The sequence below is a fragment of the Lutra lutra genome, chromosome 6 (assembly GCF_902655055.1).
Source record: "Lutra lutra chromosome 6, mLutLut1.2, whole genome shotgun sequence".
Classification (NCBI taxonomy): Eukaryota; Metazoa; Chordata; class Mammalia; order Carnivora; family Mustelidae; genus Lutra; species Lutra lutra.
Window position 1 is genome coordinate 133,125,772 of NC_062283.1, and position 23,149 is coordinate 133,148,920.

General features: G+C 43.4%; 1 protein-coding gene across 4 annotated transcripts in view; it reads right to left on the reverse strand.

Annotated features, from left to right (window-relative positions):
* FYN (FYN proto-oncogene, Src family tyrosine kinase) overlaps positions 1-23,149 on the reverse strand; it is a 213,228-nt gene that overhangs the window by 185,323 nt on the left and 4,756 nt on the right. The window lies entirely within an intron of this gene.

The window sequence follows — 23,149 nt, forward strand, 5'->3', positions numbered from 1 at the left end:
AAAGTGCCAGGAGCAGATGGCAGCTTTCCAGTTTGCTCATGTGCTCTGCCTACAACCTGCCAATATTATGGTACCTCATTTGTTATATGCAATTTTAGCTATTTGAACAAAGCTTCAGTTTTAATAGTTTAAAGAGAATAAAACAGTTTAAACAGTTTAAAGAGAATAAAAACGGCTGACTAGAATTATGTTGATAGTGGTAGGGAAGAAAGTAAAAGATTTGAGGAATGTGAATAAAAAAGCAGAAACGATTTTTCCTATCGTAGTAGAGATTCACACTTTTTTTTCATTATGATTCTTTGCGTCCTGGTCTGTGGTTTAAAATACTGCCATCACAAATCTCTATCCCCATCCAAACCATCCCTACGCACACACAAAAGAATTTTTGCACTGTTTGAAAGGGTGCATAATTAACAGTAACATCTTTGTTTTCTTTAATCAAAGATGACTCAGAATGAAGGAAAGAAAAAAATGACCGTGGGGAAGAGAATTAGAAACTCATATATTGTCTTCTGCAGATGGGTATTCAAATCATGAACTGACTGCAGACATGCAGGAGAAGCAGCATGAGGCTGGAGGGAGAGAATGTGCTAGTGAGCAGCCTAATACGGCTGGTACCTTAGCCACCCACCTCACCCCAGCTCTTTCTTGCTTCGGACACACTTTCCTGTTCTAACTGAGATGCTACCAGGCAATATATGCCTTTGCTTCTGGCAAACCCACTGGGGATGCAGACCCTGCCGAGCTGGAAAAATATGGGAATCCCCATCGTCCAAAATTTTTAACTAGCCTCCCTGTAACCAACAAAGAGTAATTCAGTACCATGAAAACTTTTCATCAGGGGTGTCCGTGTGGCACAGTCAGTTAAGTGACCGACTCTTGGTTTTGGCTGAGGTTGTGAACTCAGGGTCCTGAGTTCGAAGCCCGCACTGGGCTCCATGCTCAGCTCAGAGTCTGCTTAAGTTCCTCTCTCTCCCTCTCCCTCTGCTCCTCCCCGCCTCTAAAACAAATAAATAAATCTTAAAAAAACAAAAATAAATAAACAAAAACCCAACTTTTCACCAAAGGGAACATATATAAAGTGGAAGTCTGACTTTACTCGAACGTTTTTCAAAGAGGCTTAGGAAGGCGGTCATTCGGATTTACAGAATGGAATTTTCTACTTGCAAGGCAGGAGATTCCTTCACCTGCCACAGAAAGCACACTTGGAAAATGACTACCCTTTCCCAAAGCAGTAAGCAAACTCAGCCTCTCTCATGTAGACAGCACAGGTTCAAGTGCACGGGATGCCCAGTTCAACAACAGGGTCTTGAAGAATGAGCTTCAGCTCCGTAGCACTTCGGCAACTCGTAGCAAAAGGAAAACTGAAAACCTGTCTGGAGCGGCTGGCTGACTAGTGCAAAAGGAATATTATCCTCCCGTGCATATATGCAGCTTCATCCAATCTCTCTTTCAGGCTTTCAAAACAGATGGAGTTAATTAACAAAGACAATACATATATGTATCATCCCACAGCACAAAGCAGAAGGATGCCACAGCTTTCACTTCAAAGACTCCTAGCAAGCACGGCCCGAGATATTTTTTAGGCATCAGCTCCATTGTTTCAAAGAAGATCTGGTTTGGTGAAATAAAATTGCCACAAAGAAAAATTCACAGGACAACTCTATCTAGTACGGAAAGTGGCATCTGTTTTTAAAACCAGGCATCTCTGTCTTAACTAAAGGGTGTGTTTCTAAGAGTTGAGAATAAATTTTGTCATGAAATGTTTAAGTGGAATAGAAGTACCTTTTATTTGGGATGCCTGGGTGGCACAGTTGGTTGAACGTCCAACTCTTGGCTTTGGCTTGGGTTGTGACCACAGGGTCATGAGACTTCTTTCAGCCCTCTTCCCCTGCCCCTTCCCCACGGACCTCTCCTCATGTTCAGGTGCACCCACATACTCCCTTTCTCTCAAATAAATCTTAAAAAAAAAAAAAGGTATCTTTTATTTGTCTTAACTTTAAAAAATCGTTCTTTAAAAATTGACCAATTATCCCATTTTATTTTTATTCTAAATCTAAATTTTTGGAATATCCAAGTTTCAAGTTTGCAAGGCTTAAGGCAAGATAGACCTCTCCTTCCCTGTGCGTGTGTTTTTGTACAGACACAGATGTGTATATGTGGTTACACAGACCCTTTCAACAGTTGACTCTGTATTCAACTGTGCGCTTGTGGGCATTAGGGCATTTTCCATGCTTTTATTCTTCCTGCTGAAGTAGTGCTAATGTTTTGTTTGAGAAACATGACTGAAGTGACCCAGATTCCCCAGTGGAAAAGGCTGATCCATGAATGTTGCAAATGTGTGACTGCCTGCAGGAATGGAAGCCAGAGAACAAGGCCTTGGCCAAAAATGAGCTACTCCCAATTATTTAGATCGGATCAAATCCTCTATCTTTAGGAGAATACACAGAGATCTTTGTTCTTAGAGAAAACTCTAAAAATAAAATTGAGAAGCCTTCAACTGTGGGTTTTCTCCTGATGCAGCCATTCCCATAGCCCCACCACTCTCCTATTTCCAACCATCTGGGGCACGTCTCCCGCGGCACCCACCACAGGAACCTTACCCCAGGGCAGAGGAATAAACAGACACAGTCAGTGGGGCATCAGCCACATGTTCAGAGAATGGCAAGAGGCTTGTGGGACTATAGGGCAGAGAGGGAGTTAAGAGGATGGTGGTAGGCTGGTGGGAGAAAGGTGGGAAACTAAGGCAGAGGCCAGCTAACAAGTCAGCCAGTTGAAGGCACACTCCTGGGGTTACCAGCATCTTTTCTACTTGCCTCTATCCCAGGAAGGGGCTGAAAAATAGATACAGCCTCCAGCATATTCCTGGCACTGGACAAAGCATCGTCACTCCAATCTCACCAACCCTGCTGGGTTCAGGACAGGGTTCCCCTAATTAGCTGTCACTGTCGGGGCCCAGGACAAAATCACCTTTTCTCTCCTGTTTTCCTTTGGTCCCGCTTCTGTGCAGAACTAGATTTCTTCTCCTCAGTGTTCTCACAGCACTTTATACTCAGTACCTGCTTCATGGTCTCCCCTGCTCAGACGCCAGCTCATCTGTGGCCAGGACCATGCTGAGCACAACAGGGGTTGTAGCAGCTCTGCTGATGGAGGGGTGAAGGGTGACGAGGGGCGGTGACAGAGTGACTAATGAAGAACTGCCTGGACGGGGATGAAGGAAACAAAGCTGCCCTGACTCAAGCTGCAAGTACAGGGGATGGTGGTGGGGGGGGGGCGGTGAGGGAGGAGGAGATGAATCCAGGGTGTGTCCACATACCACACATAGCTTACAGAGAACCAGAAGATGACCTTTCCTTCCATTTAGTCCTGTGTCTTTAGCTATAAATAAGTGACAGAGATCCAATCTGGAGATTCCACTGTTTTTTTTAATATTAGCCAGTGTTTCCTTTCTACTTAAAAAAATGTGACTGAGAAACTGAGGTTCAATACATGAGAGTCATAGTCACAACTCCCAAGCGAAGAAGGAGATGTAAGGGATATCACAAATCCAAGATTTGAATTCTGGTTCTGGTTTTTGTTTAATTATTTTAAGAAAAGGAAGATTGAGAGAGAAATAAAATACACTTTTCTCTTGCCACAGAATCTTCTCCATTTCCAATTCAACCCTTTTTACTTCTTGAAAAAGATTTAAAATATTCATCAACCTGCCAAAAAACATCTGCATGTTACTAGACACGTCTATTCACATCTGAATGGCTGCTTTCTGCTCCAACGATCATAGCTCTATTCAATCACAACTAAAGTGAGAACCTCAGAACTGTATGTGGTGTGGTGTCAATGGCAACGAGGATGAAATGGCCATTGGACAGCAACTTCCATATCAAGTATGTCAACAGGGGCACTGTTCCTTCAGTTATTAACTTAGGATCCAAGGCACAAAAAAGACCAGGCAGGGCCAGACTCTGCCACAATTCCAAAGAAAGCTGAGACATATACAGAGCGTATACAGAAGCTCCTCAATGTTCCCTGGTGAAGGGGCGGCCCCTGGCTCCCTGCCTGAAGCCTGGAACAGGCCCACTCTCTCAGTGGGCTTCCTGAGCCTTCCACAGCTGCACACAGACACGCGGTGCAGTGTTTGGGACCAGCCACGCTCAAGGTCACCACAGTCTCCTGTGTGCCCAACAACTGGGGCAGGCCCCGGAGACAGGAGCCAGCTCAGACAAGGCCCTTTGTTGTGGGGTATTCCTCATTGCCTGGTTTCCCCAGGAAAAATGTATTTTCCTTTAGCCATTCACTCTGGCCCCAGACTGGGTCATTCTCCTATGTCCTCCTCCACATACGAACCTTCTAACAAAGTTCAAGATGGCAGCAACCACAACCTCTTCTCTCATCTTACCTGTGCCCCCCACCCGGCCCCCTGCCAAAGGTGCAGTGACCCATCCACGTTCACCATGGTGAAGGGCACAGGGTCTTGGTAACAAGTCGAGACTCCTGAAGGAGTTTGAAGAAAAGGGTCTAGTCTATGAGAGGACAGCAAAGGTGGTTGGGGATTGCCTTTGAGGATTCTAGCCTGGGAAGATGTGATGCGGCTCCACCAATGTCCTATATCCTTTGTCCTACTACCACATTCTTATTTATGCTTATTTATGCTTATTTACCTCATTTATTTACCTCACTGAAAAGGTAATCTATGCTTCTTGTAAATCCAGAGCCCCGTTATGATATTGGAACTTTCCCCTTCTGGCTAGTTTTTCAATGCTGATGGAACTGTTACCCTCTAGCACCGCACCTCCATCCTGCATGTAACAACTCATAGCTCATGGTACTACTCTACTTCTGGTAGAGGCAAATGGGGACATACCCCAATATGAACCATGTACCTAGTGCAATTAACTGCAGGGTCTATTTCAAGTGGTAAGGTGCAAACTAGAGGCTGTATCACCTCTCACCATTGACCTTTAACTTACTCTCTAAAATACAGAATTTTGGTCCACAGTGAGGGAGGAAGCAGTTGGACCCTGCTCTATTCCCTCTCTCTGCTATTTCTTTGTTCTGGACTGGGTGAGGGAAAGGGTGCAGGAGGGGTCACATACCACATAGCCCACAGGGCCAGGCAGGTAAAACAAGTGAATGGAGCAGGTGAGGTGGGGTTGGGGGAGCTGAAGGGCCCTGCCCCCACCCAGAGGACAGCTGTAGCATGGCTGAGGCAGGCTGCAGTCCTGGGAGAATGCAGGCTCGGTTTTGCCAGACCTTCCAATTCTTTTCAAAAGAAACGGAAAATCTCCATTTTTATATAAAACTGCCTGATTTTAAAATGTTAGTTTAATTTTTTTAAATGCGTCATGTGGCCTAACAAAATATAATTATCGAGGGTATAATCCAGCCCATGGACTGGTTGGCTATCTTTCTGAGTCATAAAATCTAGCCCTTGGTTTCTCTTAATATTAAATAGGAAATTGGCTGCTATCTGCCCCTTGGGGTTATTTAAGAGCACAGAGGGGGTTTTTATTATCATGTAACAAAATAACCCAAGCACATTCAGATGCACAAAGCAGAGTAACACGATCCCTCGTGTCTATGCAAATGTTAGTCCTATGGGGCTTCATGTTTTGTAGAATTATTCAAAATGTATAATTACATGGTAGATTCTAAATAAACAAAAGAGGTAACTGTAATAGCTTTAGAGGATGAAGGTGTGACCAACTGGATCAAGCAGTGGGGTGGAATCCTGAGTGGAAAGGTGCAGAGACAAACCCTATGCAGAGACAGGTGGTGTAGACAAGCCTCTCAAGACACACAGCCATAAAGGTAGCAGAGCAGTGAGGCGGCTGCTACATGAGAACACGAGGTGAAGACACCGTATCTTCAAGATGGATGAAATCACAAATGTCTGTATGGTGATGGAATGAGCATCATGTCAAAGTAAACAACCCCCCACCGCCAAGTACCAAGGAAGGGAATTATGTCAGCAAAATACTAGACAGTACTAGGGGCAATAAAAATTTTATTAGTAGGAGTTAAGAAGCCAAGATCTAGTTATACAGGTTTTCCTAAACAAGAAGTCAGAAAAAAACATCTCTACTACAACACACATTGCCCCACATTTTACACTGTGCCATTTCTGTATTTGTCCTTTTTAGCCTACTTCTAACAGTCTCTCTTTGCTAAAATACATTAGTTGCCATGGAAACGATGTCATAGTGTGTAAAACCATTTACTGTCCTTGGAAAGGCATTCATGATAAAAATTGAACAGTAGCATGTTTTAGAAAGAGATCCAATAGAGAGCAGGTGTGTAAGAACACCACAAGATCTCAAAATCGCAACTTCAAAGTATTTTGCCACCACTGTCATATGTCCCAGTTCCCCCCAAGTCAACCAGAGAGGCACCTCTCCTCCTCTCATACACCAGGAGTACTTGAAACAAAATCTCTGATCTAATGTTGGTGAAAACAATAGACTCCCTGTAATGTACACTTACTCGCCTGGTGGGGTGGGGCTGGGAGGCTGCACCGTCAGAATGGTTTTTAGACATCATAACACCTCTGCTAATGGGAAGGATTTAGTCCTATGACACCTTCTGCTATCGTCATGAAAGAGAGAAAAACAATATTCAGTACATAGAGATTTAGACTTGCTTTCCTTATTGCCACAGATTGGCAAGACAATCCCTCTTTTTCCTTTCATTAACTCAAAATAGACCATATTTATTCCTCTAAGGTAATTTATTAAGCAGCTCTCATGTGCTACGTTGGCAAAAAACAAACAAACAAAATAACCAGACAAGGTCTGGGTCCCTTGGAGACTTAAAATCTGGTGTGGCCACTTGGGTGAGGGTGGGAGCATGAAAGGCCTCCTGGTCCTTGGGGAAGGGCCGGATTTTATTCTAACTGCAATAGAAAGACCATTGAGTGGTGTTGCCCAGCCATGTGATCTCCCAAAGATTTTTTAAAAGCTCACTCAGCTGTCACGGGAAGTGGAACTGGAAGTCAACAGTGGAGGAGCACAGAGCAGTAACGTTATCAGAACAGTCCCGACAAGAGAGGACAGTATAAAGCAGATGGAGAAATGGGATCTCTAACCAGGGTGACTTTATACCTTGGCTCCTGTGTGAAAGTGTTAGATTACACCTACTGCCTTGGGAGCGATTAAACATCTGCACAGACGTCTCATTTTTTTTTTTAAAGGTTTAATATATTTATTTAACAGAGAGAGAGAGAGATTACAAGTAGGCAGAGCAGCAGGCAGAGAGGGGAGGAAGCAGGCTCCCTGCCGAGCAGAGAGCCCAATGTGGGGCTCGATCCCAGGACCCTGAGATCATGACCTGAGCTAAAGGCAGAGGCTTTAACCCACTGAGCCACCCAGGTGCCCCAACATCTCATTTTTTTAGACCAAGTATTAATAGCTGCATCATTCAGTGAAGATTGAATTTGGTGAACTCCACTTTGCCTTTCTGACTTCTGCCATAGTCTTGCCTGCTGCTGGGTGAGATGACCCATGATGAAGAGAGTTTTCATCCTAATGTGATTAAGTCTGAAAGGTAACCAATAACGAGCCGCCTCTTTGCTGTCCTTCTACAACGCTGGCCTAAGCAAACACCTCCCTTTCAAGGAAAACATGCAGGATGCTTATAAAATAAAGAATACTTGGACACAAGCGGCTAAGGGCAGCTAACTCCCCCTGGTTTCAGTGGGTGGAGCCCCCACCAGACACTGGATGTGATGACGGGTTGTGCTGTGGCCAGAGTTGCGCAAGACACCTGTCAGAGGGCCGATGGGAAACAGAAAATTACAGGTTAGGTGTACATGAAATATTTTCAGGAAATGATCCTTCTCAAGAATGGTCTAAACGCTTGCGTTACAGTGTTTTTGTCATTTACTGATGGCTATCTATTTCACTTTGCAATACTCCTTTCAGCAGTAATGAGATAAAAATGAAAAATGAGTGAAAAGTGAAGCACTAAATTTTAATTTTTCAAGAAAGCTGATGATGAAATGTTAACTCACACAAAATGTTTGTTGAGGTTTGCTCTCCACCATGGGAGCCCCAGTGACACCCTTCACGACACGAATCATAGCTACAGATCTGCAGAAATCAGCAACTACTTCAAATGGGAACTATTACTGTAACGAGGCTGTGTCCGGGGAAATTTAACATGTGCAGCTACGGAAGACTCACTAACATAGCACTTGAGGAAGCATGAACTTTCTTTGAGGTCAAAAGATTGCCAGGAGATCACCAGCATTGGGCTCGCTGCTCAGTGGGAAGTCTGCTTCTCCCCCTCCCTCTGCTGCTCCCCCTCCCTCTGCTGCTCCCCTTGCTTGTGCTTGCTCTCATTCCTGCGCTCCCGCTTTCTCTCAAGTAAATAGATAAAATTAAAAAAAAAAAAAAAAAAAGATTGCTCTTCTGACTTGATTCTGCTTATTTCTGAGTTTGGATTTTCTGGGCATATGTGAAAAGTAAAGCAATAGCTTTCAATGTGTTGGCTTCATTAGCAGAAGAAAAAAAATTAACAGTTAAATGATTCCAGTTTTATGTTAGTATTATCAGGTGTTTTATGCGGAAAAGTCAATTAATTCCAATAGAGGTTTGATTTTTTTTTTTCCCATCTATTTCCTGGGCTCAAACAAAGCTTGTGAAGTTCATTCGGTCAGTGGTGAAACATCTGTTATCGTGAATGCTACTGTAAATTGTAAAAAGTTTAACACGAGAGACGAAATTGTTTTTGTAGTGAAATACAAATTTTATGATGCTAAAAACAACTGTCCTTACTAAATCAAGAAATCTATGTAGCAGAGGAAGTCACTTGGAATTGTGGATGCATAATTCATAACTGCCAATTCAAACAAGGGGGCTATATCCTACCAAATGCAAAAGAAACTATAGATAGAGATATAGATGTAGAAATTGACAAGTAGGAAAACTAAAGTACAAAAATATTACAAACACGTCAGCACCATAATAGGTGCCTTCTATTTTGCCACCTGTCATCAGCAACCAAGTTTTAGAAATGTATGAGAAACGACTCTCTACATCAACCTAGTTGTTTCGTAATGGTATGATAGATGAATCCTGTAAAGTTTGGGTGCGTTCTGTTCCAAAACAGTTGGAAATCTTTCATCAAAGCAGTAAGCGAAGCGCCAAAACACTTCAGCTTTTAAAGCCTTTAGCCAATTGCAGTTCTTAAAAACAAGGCTTGCTAAAAGGAAGATGCTGAAAGTTATCCCGACAAAGCCAAGGAGGAACTAAACTCAGTGTCCAAGATTTAATTCTGAAATTATCTTAGGATGTTTTGAAGGAACTAGACTTGAGGTGATCTTTTGATGGCGCTCCTAATTTTAACTGGATATACCGATATGATGAACCAGAATACAGCGAAGTAATGAAGATCTATGATTTGTGTCACCTAAATGTGATAAGCCATTCAAAAGGATCACAGTGGATTTTATTTTCATGAATTTAATAAAAAATGTTTATTTTTTTAAAGACTTATTTATTTGAGAAAGAGAAAGTGTGTGAGTGTAAGCAGGGGGAGGGGCAGAGGGAGGGGGAGAGGATCTCAAGCAGACACCCTGCTGAGTGCAGAACCCATCCGGGGCTCCACCTCACGACCCTGAGATCAGGACCCAAGCCAAAATCAAGAGTCAGACACTCAACCAACTGAGCCACCCAGGAGCCCCTGTAAAAATATTAATGATAAAAACCTGAATGGGGGTAAAATTGGGGTGAAAATATTTGGGTTAAAATATTAACACACTTCTAGGTGGAAAAAATTAGTCTGAGTAAAGCCTCCACTTAGCAGAATTTGCTCTGAGCTTATTTGCATCTGTAGAAGGAGCTATTTTCTCAGTGAAAAATATTTCACATTTTCATAAATGCCAACTGAAGATTGTGACAATTTCAAATATTGACTATAAGACACAACCTTGAAGGAAACTGCAGGCAAACCTTTGAGAAAACTTAAAACACTTCATTCTTCATAAAAAATATGTGACATGGGTATTAGAGACATATGGCTAAAAACTGACTAGAGTGAATATGTACCCCCAAATAATTATGGTCTTTTGCTCTTTCAAATGCTTAATCAGTATAAAAAGGTTTGTTTTTTTCTCTAATGTATATGGACGCCTCTTTAATTTTTAGAAATGTTATTTTTGAAATTTTGAATAGAACCATTTCCAAGGTCCAAAATATTATTGAAATGATGTCAGTTAATAAATCAACTTTTTAAAATTCTGTAATATGATTTCAGTGACTCCACTCAATACTGTTAGGATCCCATATCTCTCTCTTGGCTCCCACTGAGAGATGTGGGAAAATATGAGATGCATTTATGTTTTGAGATGATACACTCAAAGCATCAAATTTTCTAGTAGAAAAATACATAAACAGTGTCCTAACCACACCACCAACCTTTTTTTTTTTTTTAAGATTTTTATTTATTTATTTGACAGAGATCACAAGTAGGCAGAGAGATAGGCATGGGCGGGGGGCGGAGTGGGCCGGAGCAGAGACCCCGATGCAGGGCTCGATCCCAGGACCCTGGGATCATGACCTGAGCCAAAGGCAGAGGCTTAACCCACTGAGCCACCCAGGCGCCCAAACCTATGCTTTTTAAAGCAAGACAAAAAACAAAAGACTAAAGATTTCCCTTCCCAAATCATTAGGCATTTCAAAAAACAGCAGGTTTTAAGACATCTTCTTCAATGCAGCATCCTTGTATGAATGTCAAAGAGAGATGAAATGTAACTGAAAAGAGCTAACTGGTTTGTTGCCCCCTCTCTCATTTAGTGTTCTGGTACCTCCTTATGAATTACACTTGAGAAATGAATCCCTTCATCAACTCATTCTTTATTTAGCGCATGAGGACTGAAGAACAATGAAGAGCTTCTCCCCTTATGGACTATAACCTCTAGGACTCACCCCGATACCTTTAAAATATACAACTGAAGGATCACACCCAGAAAAAATTCTTTTCTAGTCTCCAGCATCACAGTAAACTCATTAAAGGAAAGGCCTGAAATTCTAATACTTTCCACTGACCTGAGGCTCCATGGCAACTGAAGTCCTTCCTTCCAGGGCACGTGGAAGGAAGCCAAACAATGGGAAGCCCCAAATCCCCACTTCGAGGTGGAAGATCTGGTACACGGCTCTGCTCCTGCACAGGGCAGATCTCCGCACTTCTTGCTCAAAAGGAACTTAGTACAGGCATGTTAAGGCATGACTTACTCGGAAGAACAAGCGTACTCTAAGAATATAAGCAAGTGACTATGCCGCCATCATTGTTATCATCATCATCAAGAGAAAATACAGCTCAGACACTGTGGCAGGGTTGAAGTTTATGCCTAATACACAGCTGTAGACAAAAATGTTACTTCAGGGGCACCTGGCTGGCTCAGTGGTGGAGCACGTGACTCCTGATATCACTGTCATGAGTTCAAGCCCCAAGCTGGGCAAAGAGTGAGCTTGCGTGCATAAATTTATTAATTAAGTTTTTAAGAAGATTTTATTTATTTATTTGATACAGAGAGAGAGAGAGAGAGAACACAAGCAGGGGGAGTGACAGGCAGAGGGAGAGGGAGAAGCCCGCTTCCCGCTGAGCAGGCAGCTGGACTCTGGTTCTATCCCAGGACCCTAGGACCATGACCTGAACGGAAGGCAGACACTTAACCGAATGAACCACCCAGGCGCCCAATAAATACATTTTTAAAGAATGTTACTTCATTTCTCCATAGTTGAATTCAATTTGATCATGACCATTGCATTTCTCATTATGGCAAAAAAAACACAATCTTGCCACTTCAAGATAACTTAATCTCTTCAGATGTAAAATTTTTAGTTGCCTCAGGGCATTAGTCAAGTTAAACCTAGCTCAAGCTTCTTCCCTGGGACTATATGCCTTTCCCCTGCCCTTCTCCCTGCACTCCGCCCCTCGTCTGGTTTAGATGACAGACCACCACAGGATGGGTGAGGACCTAGTCCAGGCACTGCCCTCCACATCCTCACTGCCTCCCTGGGATGTTTCTTCCTTTCTGGGATGTTTCTTCCTTTGTAGTTGGGTGTTGGCCTCGTTCTGCTGCTCTGCTGATGTGACTGGTAGATGGAACCCAACCAGTCCCCAGGAGTGAGATTGCACGGTTCCTTCTGTGCAGCCTTCATTCTGCCTCCAAGCCCCTCGCACCCAGCTCCCTCTGCACCTCCACATGTGCCCCAGAGGGCCTGCAGGCCCTTGGGATCTCTCCTATGCCACATGCATGCCTTGGGCAACTGGGAGGGGACAGCACTTCAGGGCTGGTTTCTACCTAAACATGTCCCACTGCAGGGCACCCCACAGGTGATTTCCTTCCAGGGTGCCAGGCAGGAGGCAGAGTCTTCTCCACCGTCCTGTAGGAGGGGATCTCGGCCAACCATTCACTTCTCCCTAGTCTCCTCTAATCTCTCACGGCTCCCTGCTCCATCCCAGGAAGGTACTTCCTCCTTCCTGCAGCCCCCTTCCTGCATGGCTTACTGTACAATACATGCCAGGCCTTCTGAGATCTGCCTCCTTGGAATCCACAATCATTTTTCTAACAAAGCCTGTCTCTTTTGAGTGAAGCCTGGGCTAGCTCTGGTCTCTGAAACATGCTTCAAGGGCCCGTTTTGAAAGTCAAAAGCTGAACAATGTCTTCTTTGTCCTAGACCATATTCTGTCCTCCCCCTGAAGTAATGGAATCCTTAGCCTCAATGGGGGAGAATTCCAGGGCAATAAGAATTAGAAGGGAAAGTAAACTGAATACTAGTCTAAGATACTATCACCACTGAAGCAGCTCATTATAATGCAAGGCTTCAGAGATCCCAGAACACACATCCAGGATTTTTAAATATATATATATATTTTTAAAGTAAATTCTATATCCAGTATGGGACTAGAACTCACAACCCCAAGATCAAGAGAAGCACCCTCTCTCTGCTGAATGGGCCAGCCAGGCACCCTATCATTCAGGATTTTTTTTTAAAAGTGCAACATACTGACATGTCATTCTTCTAGAAGACATAGTTTATAGTCAACCCTGGAACAACATGGGTTTGAACTGTATAGGTCGACTTATACATCGATTTTTTCTTATAAATACTGTACAGTACTGTAAGTGTATTTCTCTTACGGTTGATTTTCTTAATATTTTCTCTAGCTTACTTTATTGTAAGAGTATGGTATGTATTATACATATAACATACGAAATATGTTAACTGCTGAAGATCAGTGAGGCTTTCACTCAACAGATAGCTACTAATAGTTACATTTTGGGTAAGTTAAAAGTTATACATGGATTTTTCGACTGCCCAAGGGGTCAACACCCCTAACCTTTGTGTTGTTCAAGGGTCAACTGCGTACATATTTGAACCTAGGGCAAAAGAGGTCTATGGCTTTTGGTTTCTTGAAGTATTTATAACTAACGTTCTTTTTTTTTTTTAAGATTATTTATTTATTTATTTGACAGACAGAGATCACAAGTAGGCAGAGAGGCAGGCAGAGAGAGAGAGAGAGAGGGAAGCAGGCTGAGCAGAGAGCCTGATGCGGGGCTCGATCTCAGGACCCTGAGATCATGACCTGAGCCGAAGGCAGAGGCTTTAACCCACTGAGCAACCCAGGCGCCCCATAACTAACGTTCTTAATCGCTATGCCGGAGATGAGTGGAGATCCATTCAACAGGAAGCCACACTTGTTCAGCGTCATTTTAGAACGCTTCACTCCCCTCGATTTCCTTTTCCTAAGGCCTTCCTGCCTTTGGTTCCCCTTCTCCATACGTGCTGTGTTCACTCCCCACATCCTTAAAACCTCAGATCCTTCCTTACTGTATCCACCATCCCAATTCCCAATTTTTCCCTACCCAGCCTGAATCCTACTCGCAGCTGATTCAATGAATATTTTCTTTAGTCTCTTAGACACCCTCTTCACTTGACTGTTGAAATCAATTCTCAACTCTAGGTCACCACAAGGTCAGATTTTCCATTCCAAAGTAACAAGTACTACCAAGCAAAAATCACAAAACTGGCCTAAAGGAAACCATTAAAAAGACCTACAAATTCCAAAGGGGCCTCACTATTTCTCTGTAATACTTTTTTTTTTTTTTAAGATTTTATTTTTAGGGAACCTCTAAACCTAGCACGGGCTCGAATTCACAACCCCAAGACCAAAAGTCACATGCTCCACCAACCAAGCCAGCCAGGCACCCTCTCTATAATACTTTTTATCCACTTATTAACACGTTACCCTATATTTTCATGGCTGTTTGGACTTTTTCTAGATTCTCCAAGCCCCACTTTCATATCCAAACCTTCCAACCCTGGATGATGGCTCAGTCTCCAATTTTATTGAAGAGCTTCAAGACACTCCATGTGTCAGTATCTTTATCCTTGCAGTAATAGTTAGAAATCACACATGTAAAATACTGTGCCTTCCCCTCAGCAGGCATTCAAACTTACAAAGAACTTTCCATGTGTTCTTTCTCGTTCCAAGTTATTGCTAATTTTTATCCCTTTGAGAGCTATAGTGGGTTGAAAAGTGGCCCCCTTCCCACTATAAAACATGCCCATCTGGGATCTGTGAATGTGACCTCATAGGGAAAAAAGGTCTCTGAAGATATAATTAAGGATCTTAAGATGAGATCATCTTGGATTAGGTTGGCCCCTAAATCCAGTGACAAGTGTCCTTATAAGAGAAGGGTATGCAAAGACACTCAGAGGAGAATCTCATGTGTACTGGAGGCAGAAATTGTAGTGATGGTCTAAAAGCCAAGGGACACCAAGGACTGCCCACAGCCACCAGAAGCTAGGAAAGAGGCATGGAACAAAATCTCCCTCAGAGCCTCCAGAAACAGCCAACTCCAGTGACACCTTAATTTCAAGACTTTTGGACTCCAGAACTGTAAGAGAAATTTTTCTGTTGTTTTAAGTCATCTAGTTTGGGGTGATTTGTTGCAGCCACAGAAGACGAATACAAAGGCTCCTTCTATGCCAGTACATCATGATCTCGCCCCTGCCAACTCTTTGCTGATCCATTATCCCCTCTCTCTCCAGTCTCACCAACATCACCCTCATTAGTGGATCATGTAGGAGGTCCTGAAAGCCCAGCTGAGCGTCCTGGTGGGGAGCACAGAGCAGGGCTCTTCCCACGTGGCAGTTCTGAATCACAAGGCACGAGAGCATTACTCTGGGAGTGAAGGCCAGGGTACTTCATTCCCTACAAACAGAACCTCAGTCACAGCTAGGGACAGGAGATAGGGAAGGCAGTGCAGTTTGCCTTGGGCACCCTAGATCAGGAACTCTTAACACCTTCCCACGCTGGAGCATACTTAGGCCAAGGTACAATCAAAGAATGTTTGGGGCTGCAGTTTTCCAAGTGCCAATCCACCTTGTATCACACTTAGGTATAAACTAAGCAGAACTTCCCTGGAACTACTGGCACCCATAGACACATGTGGCTTTGTTCATTATACTGTAGTCTTTTAGGTCCTTCCCAGCCACACATCACTGGCCTCCACTGAGCAATTCTTGGCCTCTTAGAGAACTACCTCCAACTCTTAGCAGTCTGAAATCAAGAATCTGTTGGACGATGACTACAGGAGAGTGGGAATTATATGGGCAACCACACTTATATGAAAAGAAGGGTGTGGTATGGCACACTATCTACCTATGCTTTGAACAGGATTTGGAAGTTGGCATCACTGCATTTTCACCCAAGGTGTAGAACATAAGGCAGAACCTGAAACACTGTGCAACCAAAATCTGGATTCTAAACATGACTCTGAGGATCTACCAATGCAGAGGACCTAATGTACTACGTACAAGAAGAAAAATTCAAGAAGCATCTCCTTCCAGAAGTACTGAAAACATTTGTAAGACCTCCCAGCTTGGAAGCTTAGAATCATAATCAGCAAGCTTTTAATAAATGCACAGTTCAGTGCAGTACTATATAGCACAAAGCAAATTAAAGAAGGTGGGCTTTCAGCCTTCTGGAAGCATGCTACTGAAAATGGACAACACTGACAATGCTGTGTACAAAAGTGACTGAATACGAGCAAACCAGATAAATACACAAAGTGGTGACATCACATACCAGCTCAGGAGAAAGTGCATTTTGACAAACATTGACTGTTGTGCTGTTGTGCATTTTGTTACAGAAATGACTTAAGTAATGACCCTAACCATGGAAAACATTTTATGAGGTCTATTTTTAGTCTTTCTTTTGAAGGAGATGTAGAGGCTCTCGTTGGGATATGGTGTTAGTCATTACTTTGTAGAAGATTAAGTCCATGGAAATTTCCCCCCCTACTAAGGAGATTTTTCAGATCATGATACTACCAAGTGAATAAAATTAACACATGGAGAGGAAGGCACTCCCACATCCACAGCTGGGTGTCATGTGGCTGAGGGACTCAGGTAAATGCTGCTTTGCGAGGTGCAGGAATGGGTGGACATCGACCTTCACGGGTCCTCACAGGCTTCCAGGCACCACACTGGTGGCCATTCTGCACTCATCCCACTTCCACCATCCACTACTGTAGTCTCCCAGTTCCCTCCTTGTGCTGAAACATTCTGCATTTCCCCAGGTCTTGAATGTCATTGCACCGTTGGTAAATCCCTATGGTTTTGGTGAAAATCTTACTGGTGAAAGCCTAATGGCAGAGGACAAAGGAGTAACTATTTCCCTGACCGCTCTAAATTTTAAGAAAATATTTGTGTGTGTGTGTGAGCAAGAGAGTGCGAGAGAGTGAGAGCGCAAGAGAGATTGAGAGAGCGCAAGAGCACACAACAGAGAGACAGAGAGAGAGAGAGAGAGTGAGGAGGGGTTGCTGGGTGAAGGGCAGATGGAGAGAGAATCTCTGGCAGATTCCCCTCTGAGTGCAGAGCCCAATGAAGGGCTTGATCCCACGACCCTGACATTGTGACCTGAGCCAAAATCAAGAGTTGGACGCTTAACCAACTCAGCCACCCAGATGCACCTCCCCTTCCTTGACCACTCTAAATTTTTAACAAAAAGCTCAAGATTATGAGGAAAAGCTCTTTAAACATATATCATTCTCAAAATATGACAGTGGTTCCTGAAACAGTCTGGGACAATCATTGACCTTAAACCATGTGGATTGGTAGAGAGTGAATCCGGTGCCAACAGAAACTACAGAAGTTCAGCATCCAAGGAAATGCTAGCCTAGCCCTACAGATGGCCGGGAAACCACCCACAAATTCCAGTGCCCTGATCCAGTGCTGGTCTGAATAAACATCCACTGAGTATCCGCACTATGAATGACATTGTGCTACATGGTATAGGGGGACAAAAAGGGGAGATGGGCAGCAAAAAACACTTTTGTACACATGGGGCCAACAGTTTCTTGAGAAAACAAGACCCAAGCACATAAATTTCTTGGAGACTAGAGTCTAGCCTAAACTAAATTATTGGATGGATGACCTCGCGCAAGTCACAAAATTTCTCTGCACCTTGGAATCCTCATATGAGAATTTAACAGCATTAAGGCGTCATTTATTAGAAGACAATTGCTCACAAATGTTCAATGCAAGAGGATGAGGAGATTAGGGATTCTTCCCAGAGCTGGAATTCCAGTTGGGCCTTGAAAAATGGGTAGAATTCTGAGGGGAAAGAAGGATTAAGGGTTCCCAAAAAGGAAAACAAGGGCTGGGACACATATTTCGTATTAATGAGACAGTAGACTGACATCTGGCTAATCAAGTCTTAGTATAGTGGTGAATGAAGTGAGCCACGTATGACCAAGATGTGGAGATGGTGGAAGGCACTGAGTGCCAGTCTAAGGAAGGCAGCCTTTCTCCTATTCACTGGGTTGTTAGTAAAGGAACGAGGCAAGAGAACCAGTGTCTACACCAGCCAGCACATCCATTTCGCAGAGAGCCTGATGCAGGGCTGGATCCCAGGACCCTGGGATCATGATCTGAGCTGAAGGCAGAGGCTTTAACCCAATGGGCCACCCAGGCACCCCTGGGCAAAGGTATATATAAAGGACAGCCACATGATTGACATTTTCAAGTAAGAGACAATGACAGAAGACAGAGAATGACAGAATGTTAGTGTTCACTGATAACTCAGCTGTTACATCTGAAAACAATGAGGTGCTCTGTTTCTATTTATAGGTTAGACAATTAACTCCACAATGAAAGGTGAAAGCCTCCAAACTCTGAGAGCAAATAAGAGAAAGCTTTAGAGAAATCAGCGCTTTTCAAGTATCTTTGTGTGCATGTGCCTAGTTACAGGCAACATATCACACAGTTCTGGAATAAAATGAAAATTGAAATGAAAACCAAATTTTACAAATGACAATATTTGAAACCATTATTGCTTTTAAATAGATATGACAATGTGTGGAAATGAAGAAACTTGTCAGTGTTTATTTGCCTTTTCAGTAGAATTTAAATTGGAGTGGGGGGAGGATCTCATAGAAATACAGATTCAGTAAGTTTTTCTGAGTATTAAAAGAAGAAAGGATTGGGAAAAGTGCCCTGGGCTTTGTTGTGGGAAAGGCGATCTGGCTCATTTTTAATTTTCCATTAAAGCCCTACTTTTTGGTATAAAGCAGATGGAATCCTTATACAACTCCATGAAAAGCCTACTATTTTTGGGAACCTCAAAGATGGAAGCTCTGAAAAAAAAATGAAAGTGTTTAAATTCATCAGATAAAATCCCACCAGCACATTCAAAAGGAGCAGGTACGTTAGAAATCTTAAAAATACAAAGCAAGTGGTCTTCCTGTGATTGATTTCTGATCCCCAGCCTCCCCCCGGGGCGGGGGGGGGTGGCTCGCTCTGGCTGATTGATGATTTTCTACCACTTCACGGCCTACTCTCATCAATGTGGCCGAGACTCACTATGCTTGCTTCATTCCTTGTCTTTCAGAAGCTAGCTACCTTCCTGATGGTTCATTCCCCACTGCCATTCTCCTATCCAGAAGAGATTTCAGCATTCAACCCCGCCTATCCCAGACCACTGAGTCAGAAGAGGGCCTGGGAATATACACTCTAGAAGATCCTCAGAGATATTCGTGTAATCATGGCCCTAAAGCTCTCTCCTTATGATTATTATTATGAGCTAAGACCTAATTCAAATTTTCTGTTATTGTTCTGCCAGTGTGGATGGAAGAACAAGAGGGTGGATGTGTACCGGTCTCGGAGGTAATATTATGCACTGTCTCCATCCTCACAGTTTACAATCTCATTTGAGAGATGGAACAAACTTAGTGTTAGGAGCACAGATTCTGGAGTCGGACTGACCGCCTGGGTTCATCTTCCAGCTCTGCTGGGGACTAGCCATGTGAGCCTGACTAAATTACCTCCTATGCATCAGCTTCCCCCTCTGTTAAATGGGAATAATAATGATAGCACATCATGGAATAATGCTGGGTGTGGTGCTGGCCAATCAACCACAAGTAGGATATAGTCCCTGACATCCAAAGAGCTCACAAGTCAGTGAAAAAGACCAGTATCCACCCATTCTCTCACCCAGCTGGTGTTTTGCTTTCTAAGTCAGACTGTGATGAGGGGGTAACCAAGCGCCATGCAGGCCCAGAGAGAGGACCAAAGACAGGGCTTCCGGAAGGTAGTCTTGAATGGAGCAATGAAGGAGTGAGGTTTTCACTAGGGGGTAAATGTGTCTTTACAGCCTCCAACACTTAACACCAAAGCAACTTCAAGGCAAAGGCAAAGACCTTAGAAAGCAGGCAGGGAACGAGGAACCACAGTTCTGGAGCAAAAGCAGGCATGAGCTTAGGAGCCAGACAGACCTGGCTTCTCTAGTAATTAGCTGTGTGACAACACACAATTTACTTTACCTTTCTGAGCCTCAGTCTTCCCATTTGATCAATGGGGATAATAACACCTGCCTCACAGAGTTGTTACAATTAAGTAAATTACTGTATGTAAAGAACTTAACAAGGCCTCTGGGGTGCAATAAAAGTGGTAGGTATTATTATTTTTATGGTATATTTGAGGAGGGGTGAGTAGCTGTGGTGTGCTACATGCTTTTTTGCATTATCACAAGGCCAGAAATAAGTAGTCCTCAGAAAAAGCCTTATGAGTTAAAATAAGAAATGAGCTAAGACCTTCCCATACTGTATATTTTTCTCCCCTAAATTCATAGTTAATAGATGTTCAATCCATATTTGCCCAAACCAACAGGGTGCTGCTTGAGATCACAGGTCTATAAGGGCAGAAGTATGTGATGATCTCCATTTCCTAAAAACACCCAGGAAGGACCCAAGTCAGCTTCACATCGGAAGTAAGGCCTCCCACAGGTCATCCTAGAAGTGCTGAGACGAATGGGAAAATGCTCACATCCAAACATTACGACAACTCAGAGCCTTACGAATGTTGTTAAAGTTTCATGAGTCAGTAAGCATTATCTTTTCTTCCCACGTTTTTATTAGACCATAAATCCAGTTCAATTTATATCCTTCTAGGATTACTGTGTTCTAATCAAGTCCAGAGTGCCACTTACGCCCAGGCTGTCTGTCCTGCATGTCACCCAAGTCCATTTGGGTAATACTCTTTGGGCTACTCATGTGTTTTAGCAGCTAAAAATTAGATTTGCTCAACTAGAAACACTGGGGGGAAAAAAGAAAAGGCATTTTTCTGAATAATCCAACTCACCCTTTTCTCAGAGGAACCAAGTGTCTGAGAGTCATAACTCAGGTTTTCTCCCTCTGCTCTGTAGTCTCTACCTTCAGGAAGTATGAGGACATTCAAAGTCAAACTCAAGGGATTTACATTGTATATAGGTTAAAATTCTGGTTATCTGACTAAAACCAAGAAACCCTTTCACAGGGCTCATTTCAAAGTGCTTTTATGTTTTTCTATCCTCAAGAATAAAAACAGCTCTGCATTTCTTAAGAAAACTTGCTAAATATCCTGCTTTCAATCATACTATATAAACTTTCCCATCTTTCCAGTAATTCTTGACCCGGACCTGACAACACCCAAATCGCTTTCTAAAATATTCAAAATTTCCTTTTATGAAGACAATATATCTTTCCCTTCCCTAAGGGATATATATGCTGTATGTATACATGTTACCCGTGTATGTACACGAGCACATGCAAACACACACGAAACAGCAGCAGCAAACTCACAGATTTTCCCATGTGTGGGGCCTATTCTGAGTGCTCTACATTTATTACCTCACTGATACCTCACAGCAAAGCTCTGAGGTAGGAAATATCACCTCCAGTTTAAAGGTGAAAAAAGGAGGCACAGAGAGTTTAGGTAACTTAGCCCAGGTCACACTGCTGGAGGGGGAACCAGGACAACACCCAAGTCCATGCTCTTGACCCATCCCTCACCTGGGCCGAGAGGCTTGACACTGGCTTTACATGGTGATTCCGCCACCTTGGACAAGTCACTTGGCCTCTCTGGGCCTCATTTTTCGTTGTAAGTAAAACAGACATGTTGGAGTACATGATCTCCAGTCCCTATGGTTCTATGTTCTGCGGTTCTGATACAGGTTTCTTTTTTTTTTTCTTTTTTTTTTTTAAAGATTTTATTTATTTATTTGACAGACAGGAGATCACAAGTAGGCAGAGAGGCAGGCAGAGAGAGAGAGAAAGGAGGAAGCAGGCTCCCTGCTGAGCAGAGAGCCCGATATGGGGCTTGATCCCAGGACCCTGGGATCATGACCTGAGCCGAAGGCAGAGGCTTTAACCCACTGAGCCACCCAGGCGCCCCCTGATACAGGTTTCTACCTTGGTCTGCGAGCGGCAGAGTTTTAGACGTCCACTCCTTAATCCCTTGATGCTGCTCTGGCCAGATTCTGAGACCTTTGGTGCTAAATCAAACTACACTTTCCATTCTTAACTTTGCTTAATCTCTGGGGCATAACCCATCCCTACTGGGGATCAGGAACACCTCTCTTCCTTGGGCCTGCTCAACACTCTGGCTGTACCTGTCCCATTCAGGGCCTGGCTCCTCTTCCTCCTTCATTCCTGGGCTCTCCCTCAGCCCCGCCTACAAACGTCCTGAGTAAGACTGCCCACATCCATTGTTACAAGTAGTCTCTGATTTGCTACTAATAGGCTTATATTTAAGTCCCAGTCTTCACTCCAGACCCATCTATTCAAATGCCTTCAACACACATTGATCTGAAAGCCCAAACTCCCTGATAAAATCATCATTGTATCCCCTGCCCTATCCTGTCTTACTGTATTACCTATCTGCATGTGTCTCTCCACCTAATTTCTCAGGAACCCTCCTCTGCACCCCCCCCATATCTGTCTCACCCCCTCTTATTCTTTTTTGTTCCATTCCTTCCATGTGGACCTTCGTCTATTGCTCATCTGAGTTTCCATAACTACCTTCCCTGCATCGGTCCTGACTGCCTCTGGGCAGTAGCCTACACAGTGGCCAGATGCTCTCTTATAAAATACAAATTGTATCAGAGCATCATTTCCACACTTGAACAACACAGGAGTTAGGGGTGCTGAACCCCAGGTAGTCTAAAATCCATGTATAATTTTTGACTCTCCCGAATCTGACTACTAACAGCCTACTGTTGAGGGTGCTGATAACATAAAGAGTTACTTAACACATACTTTTTTTTTTTTTTAAGATTTTATTTATTTGCCAGAGAGAGAGAGAGAGAGAATAAGCGAGTACACACAAGCAGGCAGAGAGGCAGTCAGAGGCAGCGAGAGAAGCAGGTTCCCTGCCGAGCAAGGAGCCCGATGCGGGACTCGATCCCAGGACCCTGGGATCATGACCTGAGCCGAAGGCAGTGGCTTAACCCACTGAGCCACCCAGGTGTCCCCCATTAACACATATTTTGTATGTCATATCATATACTACATTCTTACAGTAAAGCAAGCTGGAGAAAAAAGGTTAAGAAAATCATTAGGAAAATACATTTCCAATACTGTACTGTATTTATCAAAGAAATGCATGTAAGTGGACTACACAGCTCAAACCCATGTTGTTCAAGGGTGAACTGTAGGTACAAGAACATTCTCAATTCCTCCTCTAGCCCCATCTTCTTCCCCTGTCCATCTCTCCACAACCCCCACCTACTCTGAACTGCTTGCAATTTCCCAGGAGGTCTGTGCATTTGCCTTCTGGGCTGCTCCTTCTGGGGCAATGGCCTTCCGACAACACTCTGTTAGCTG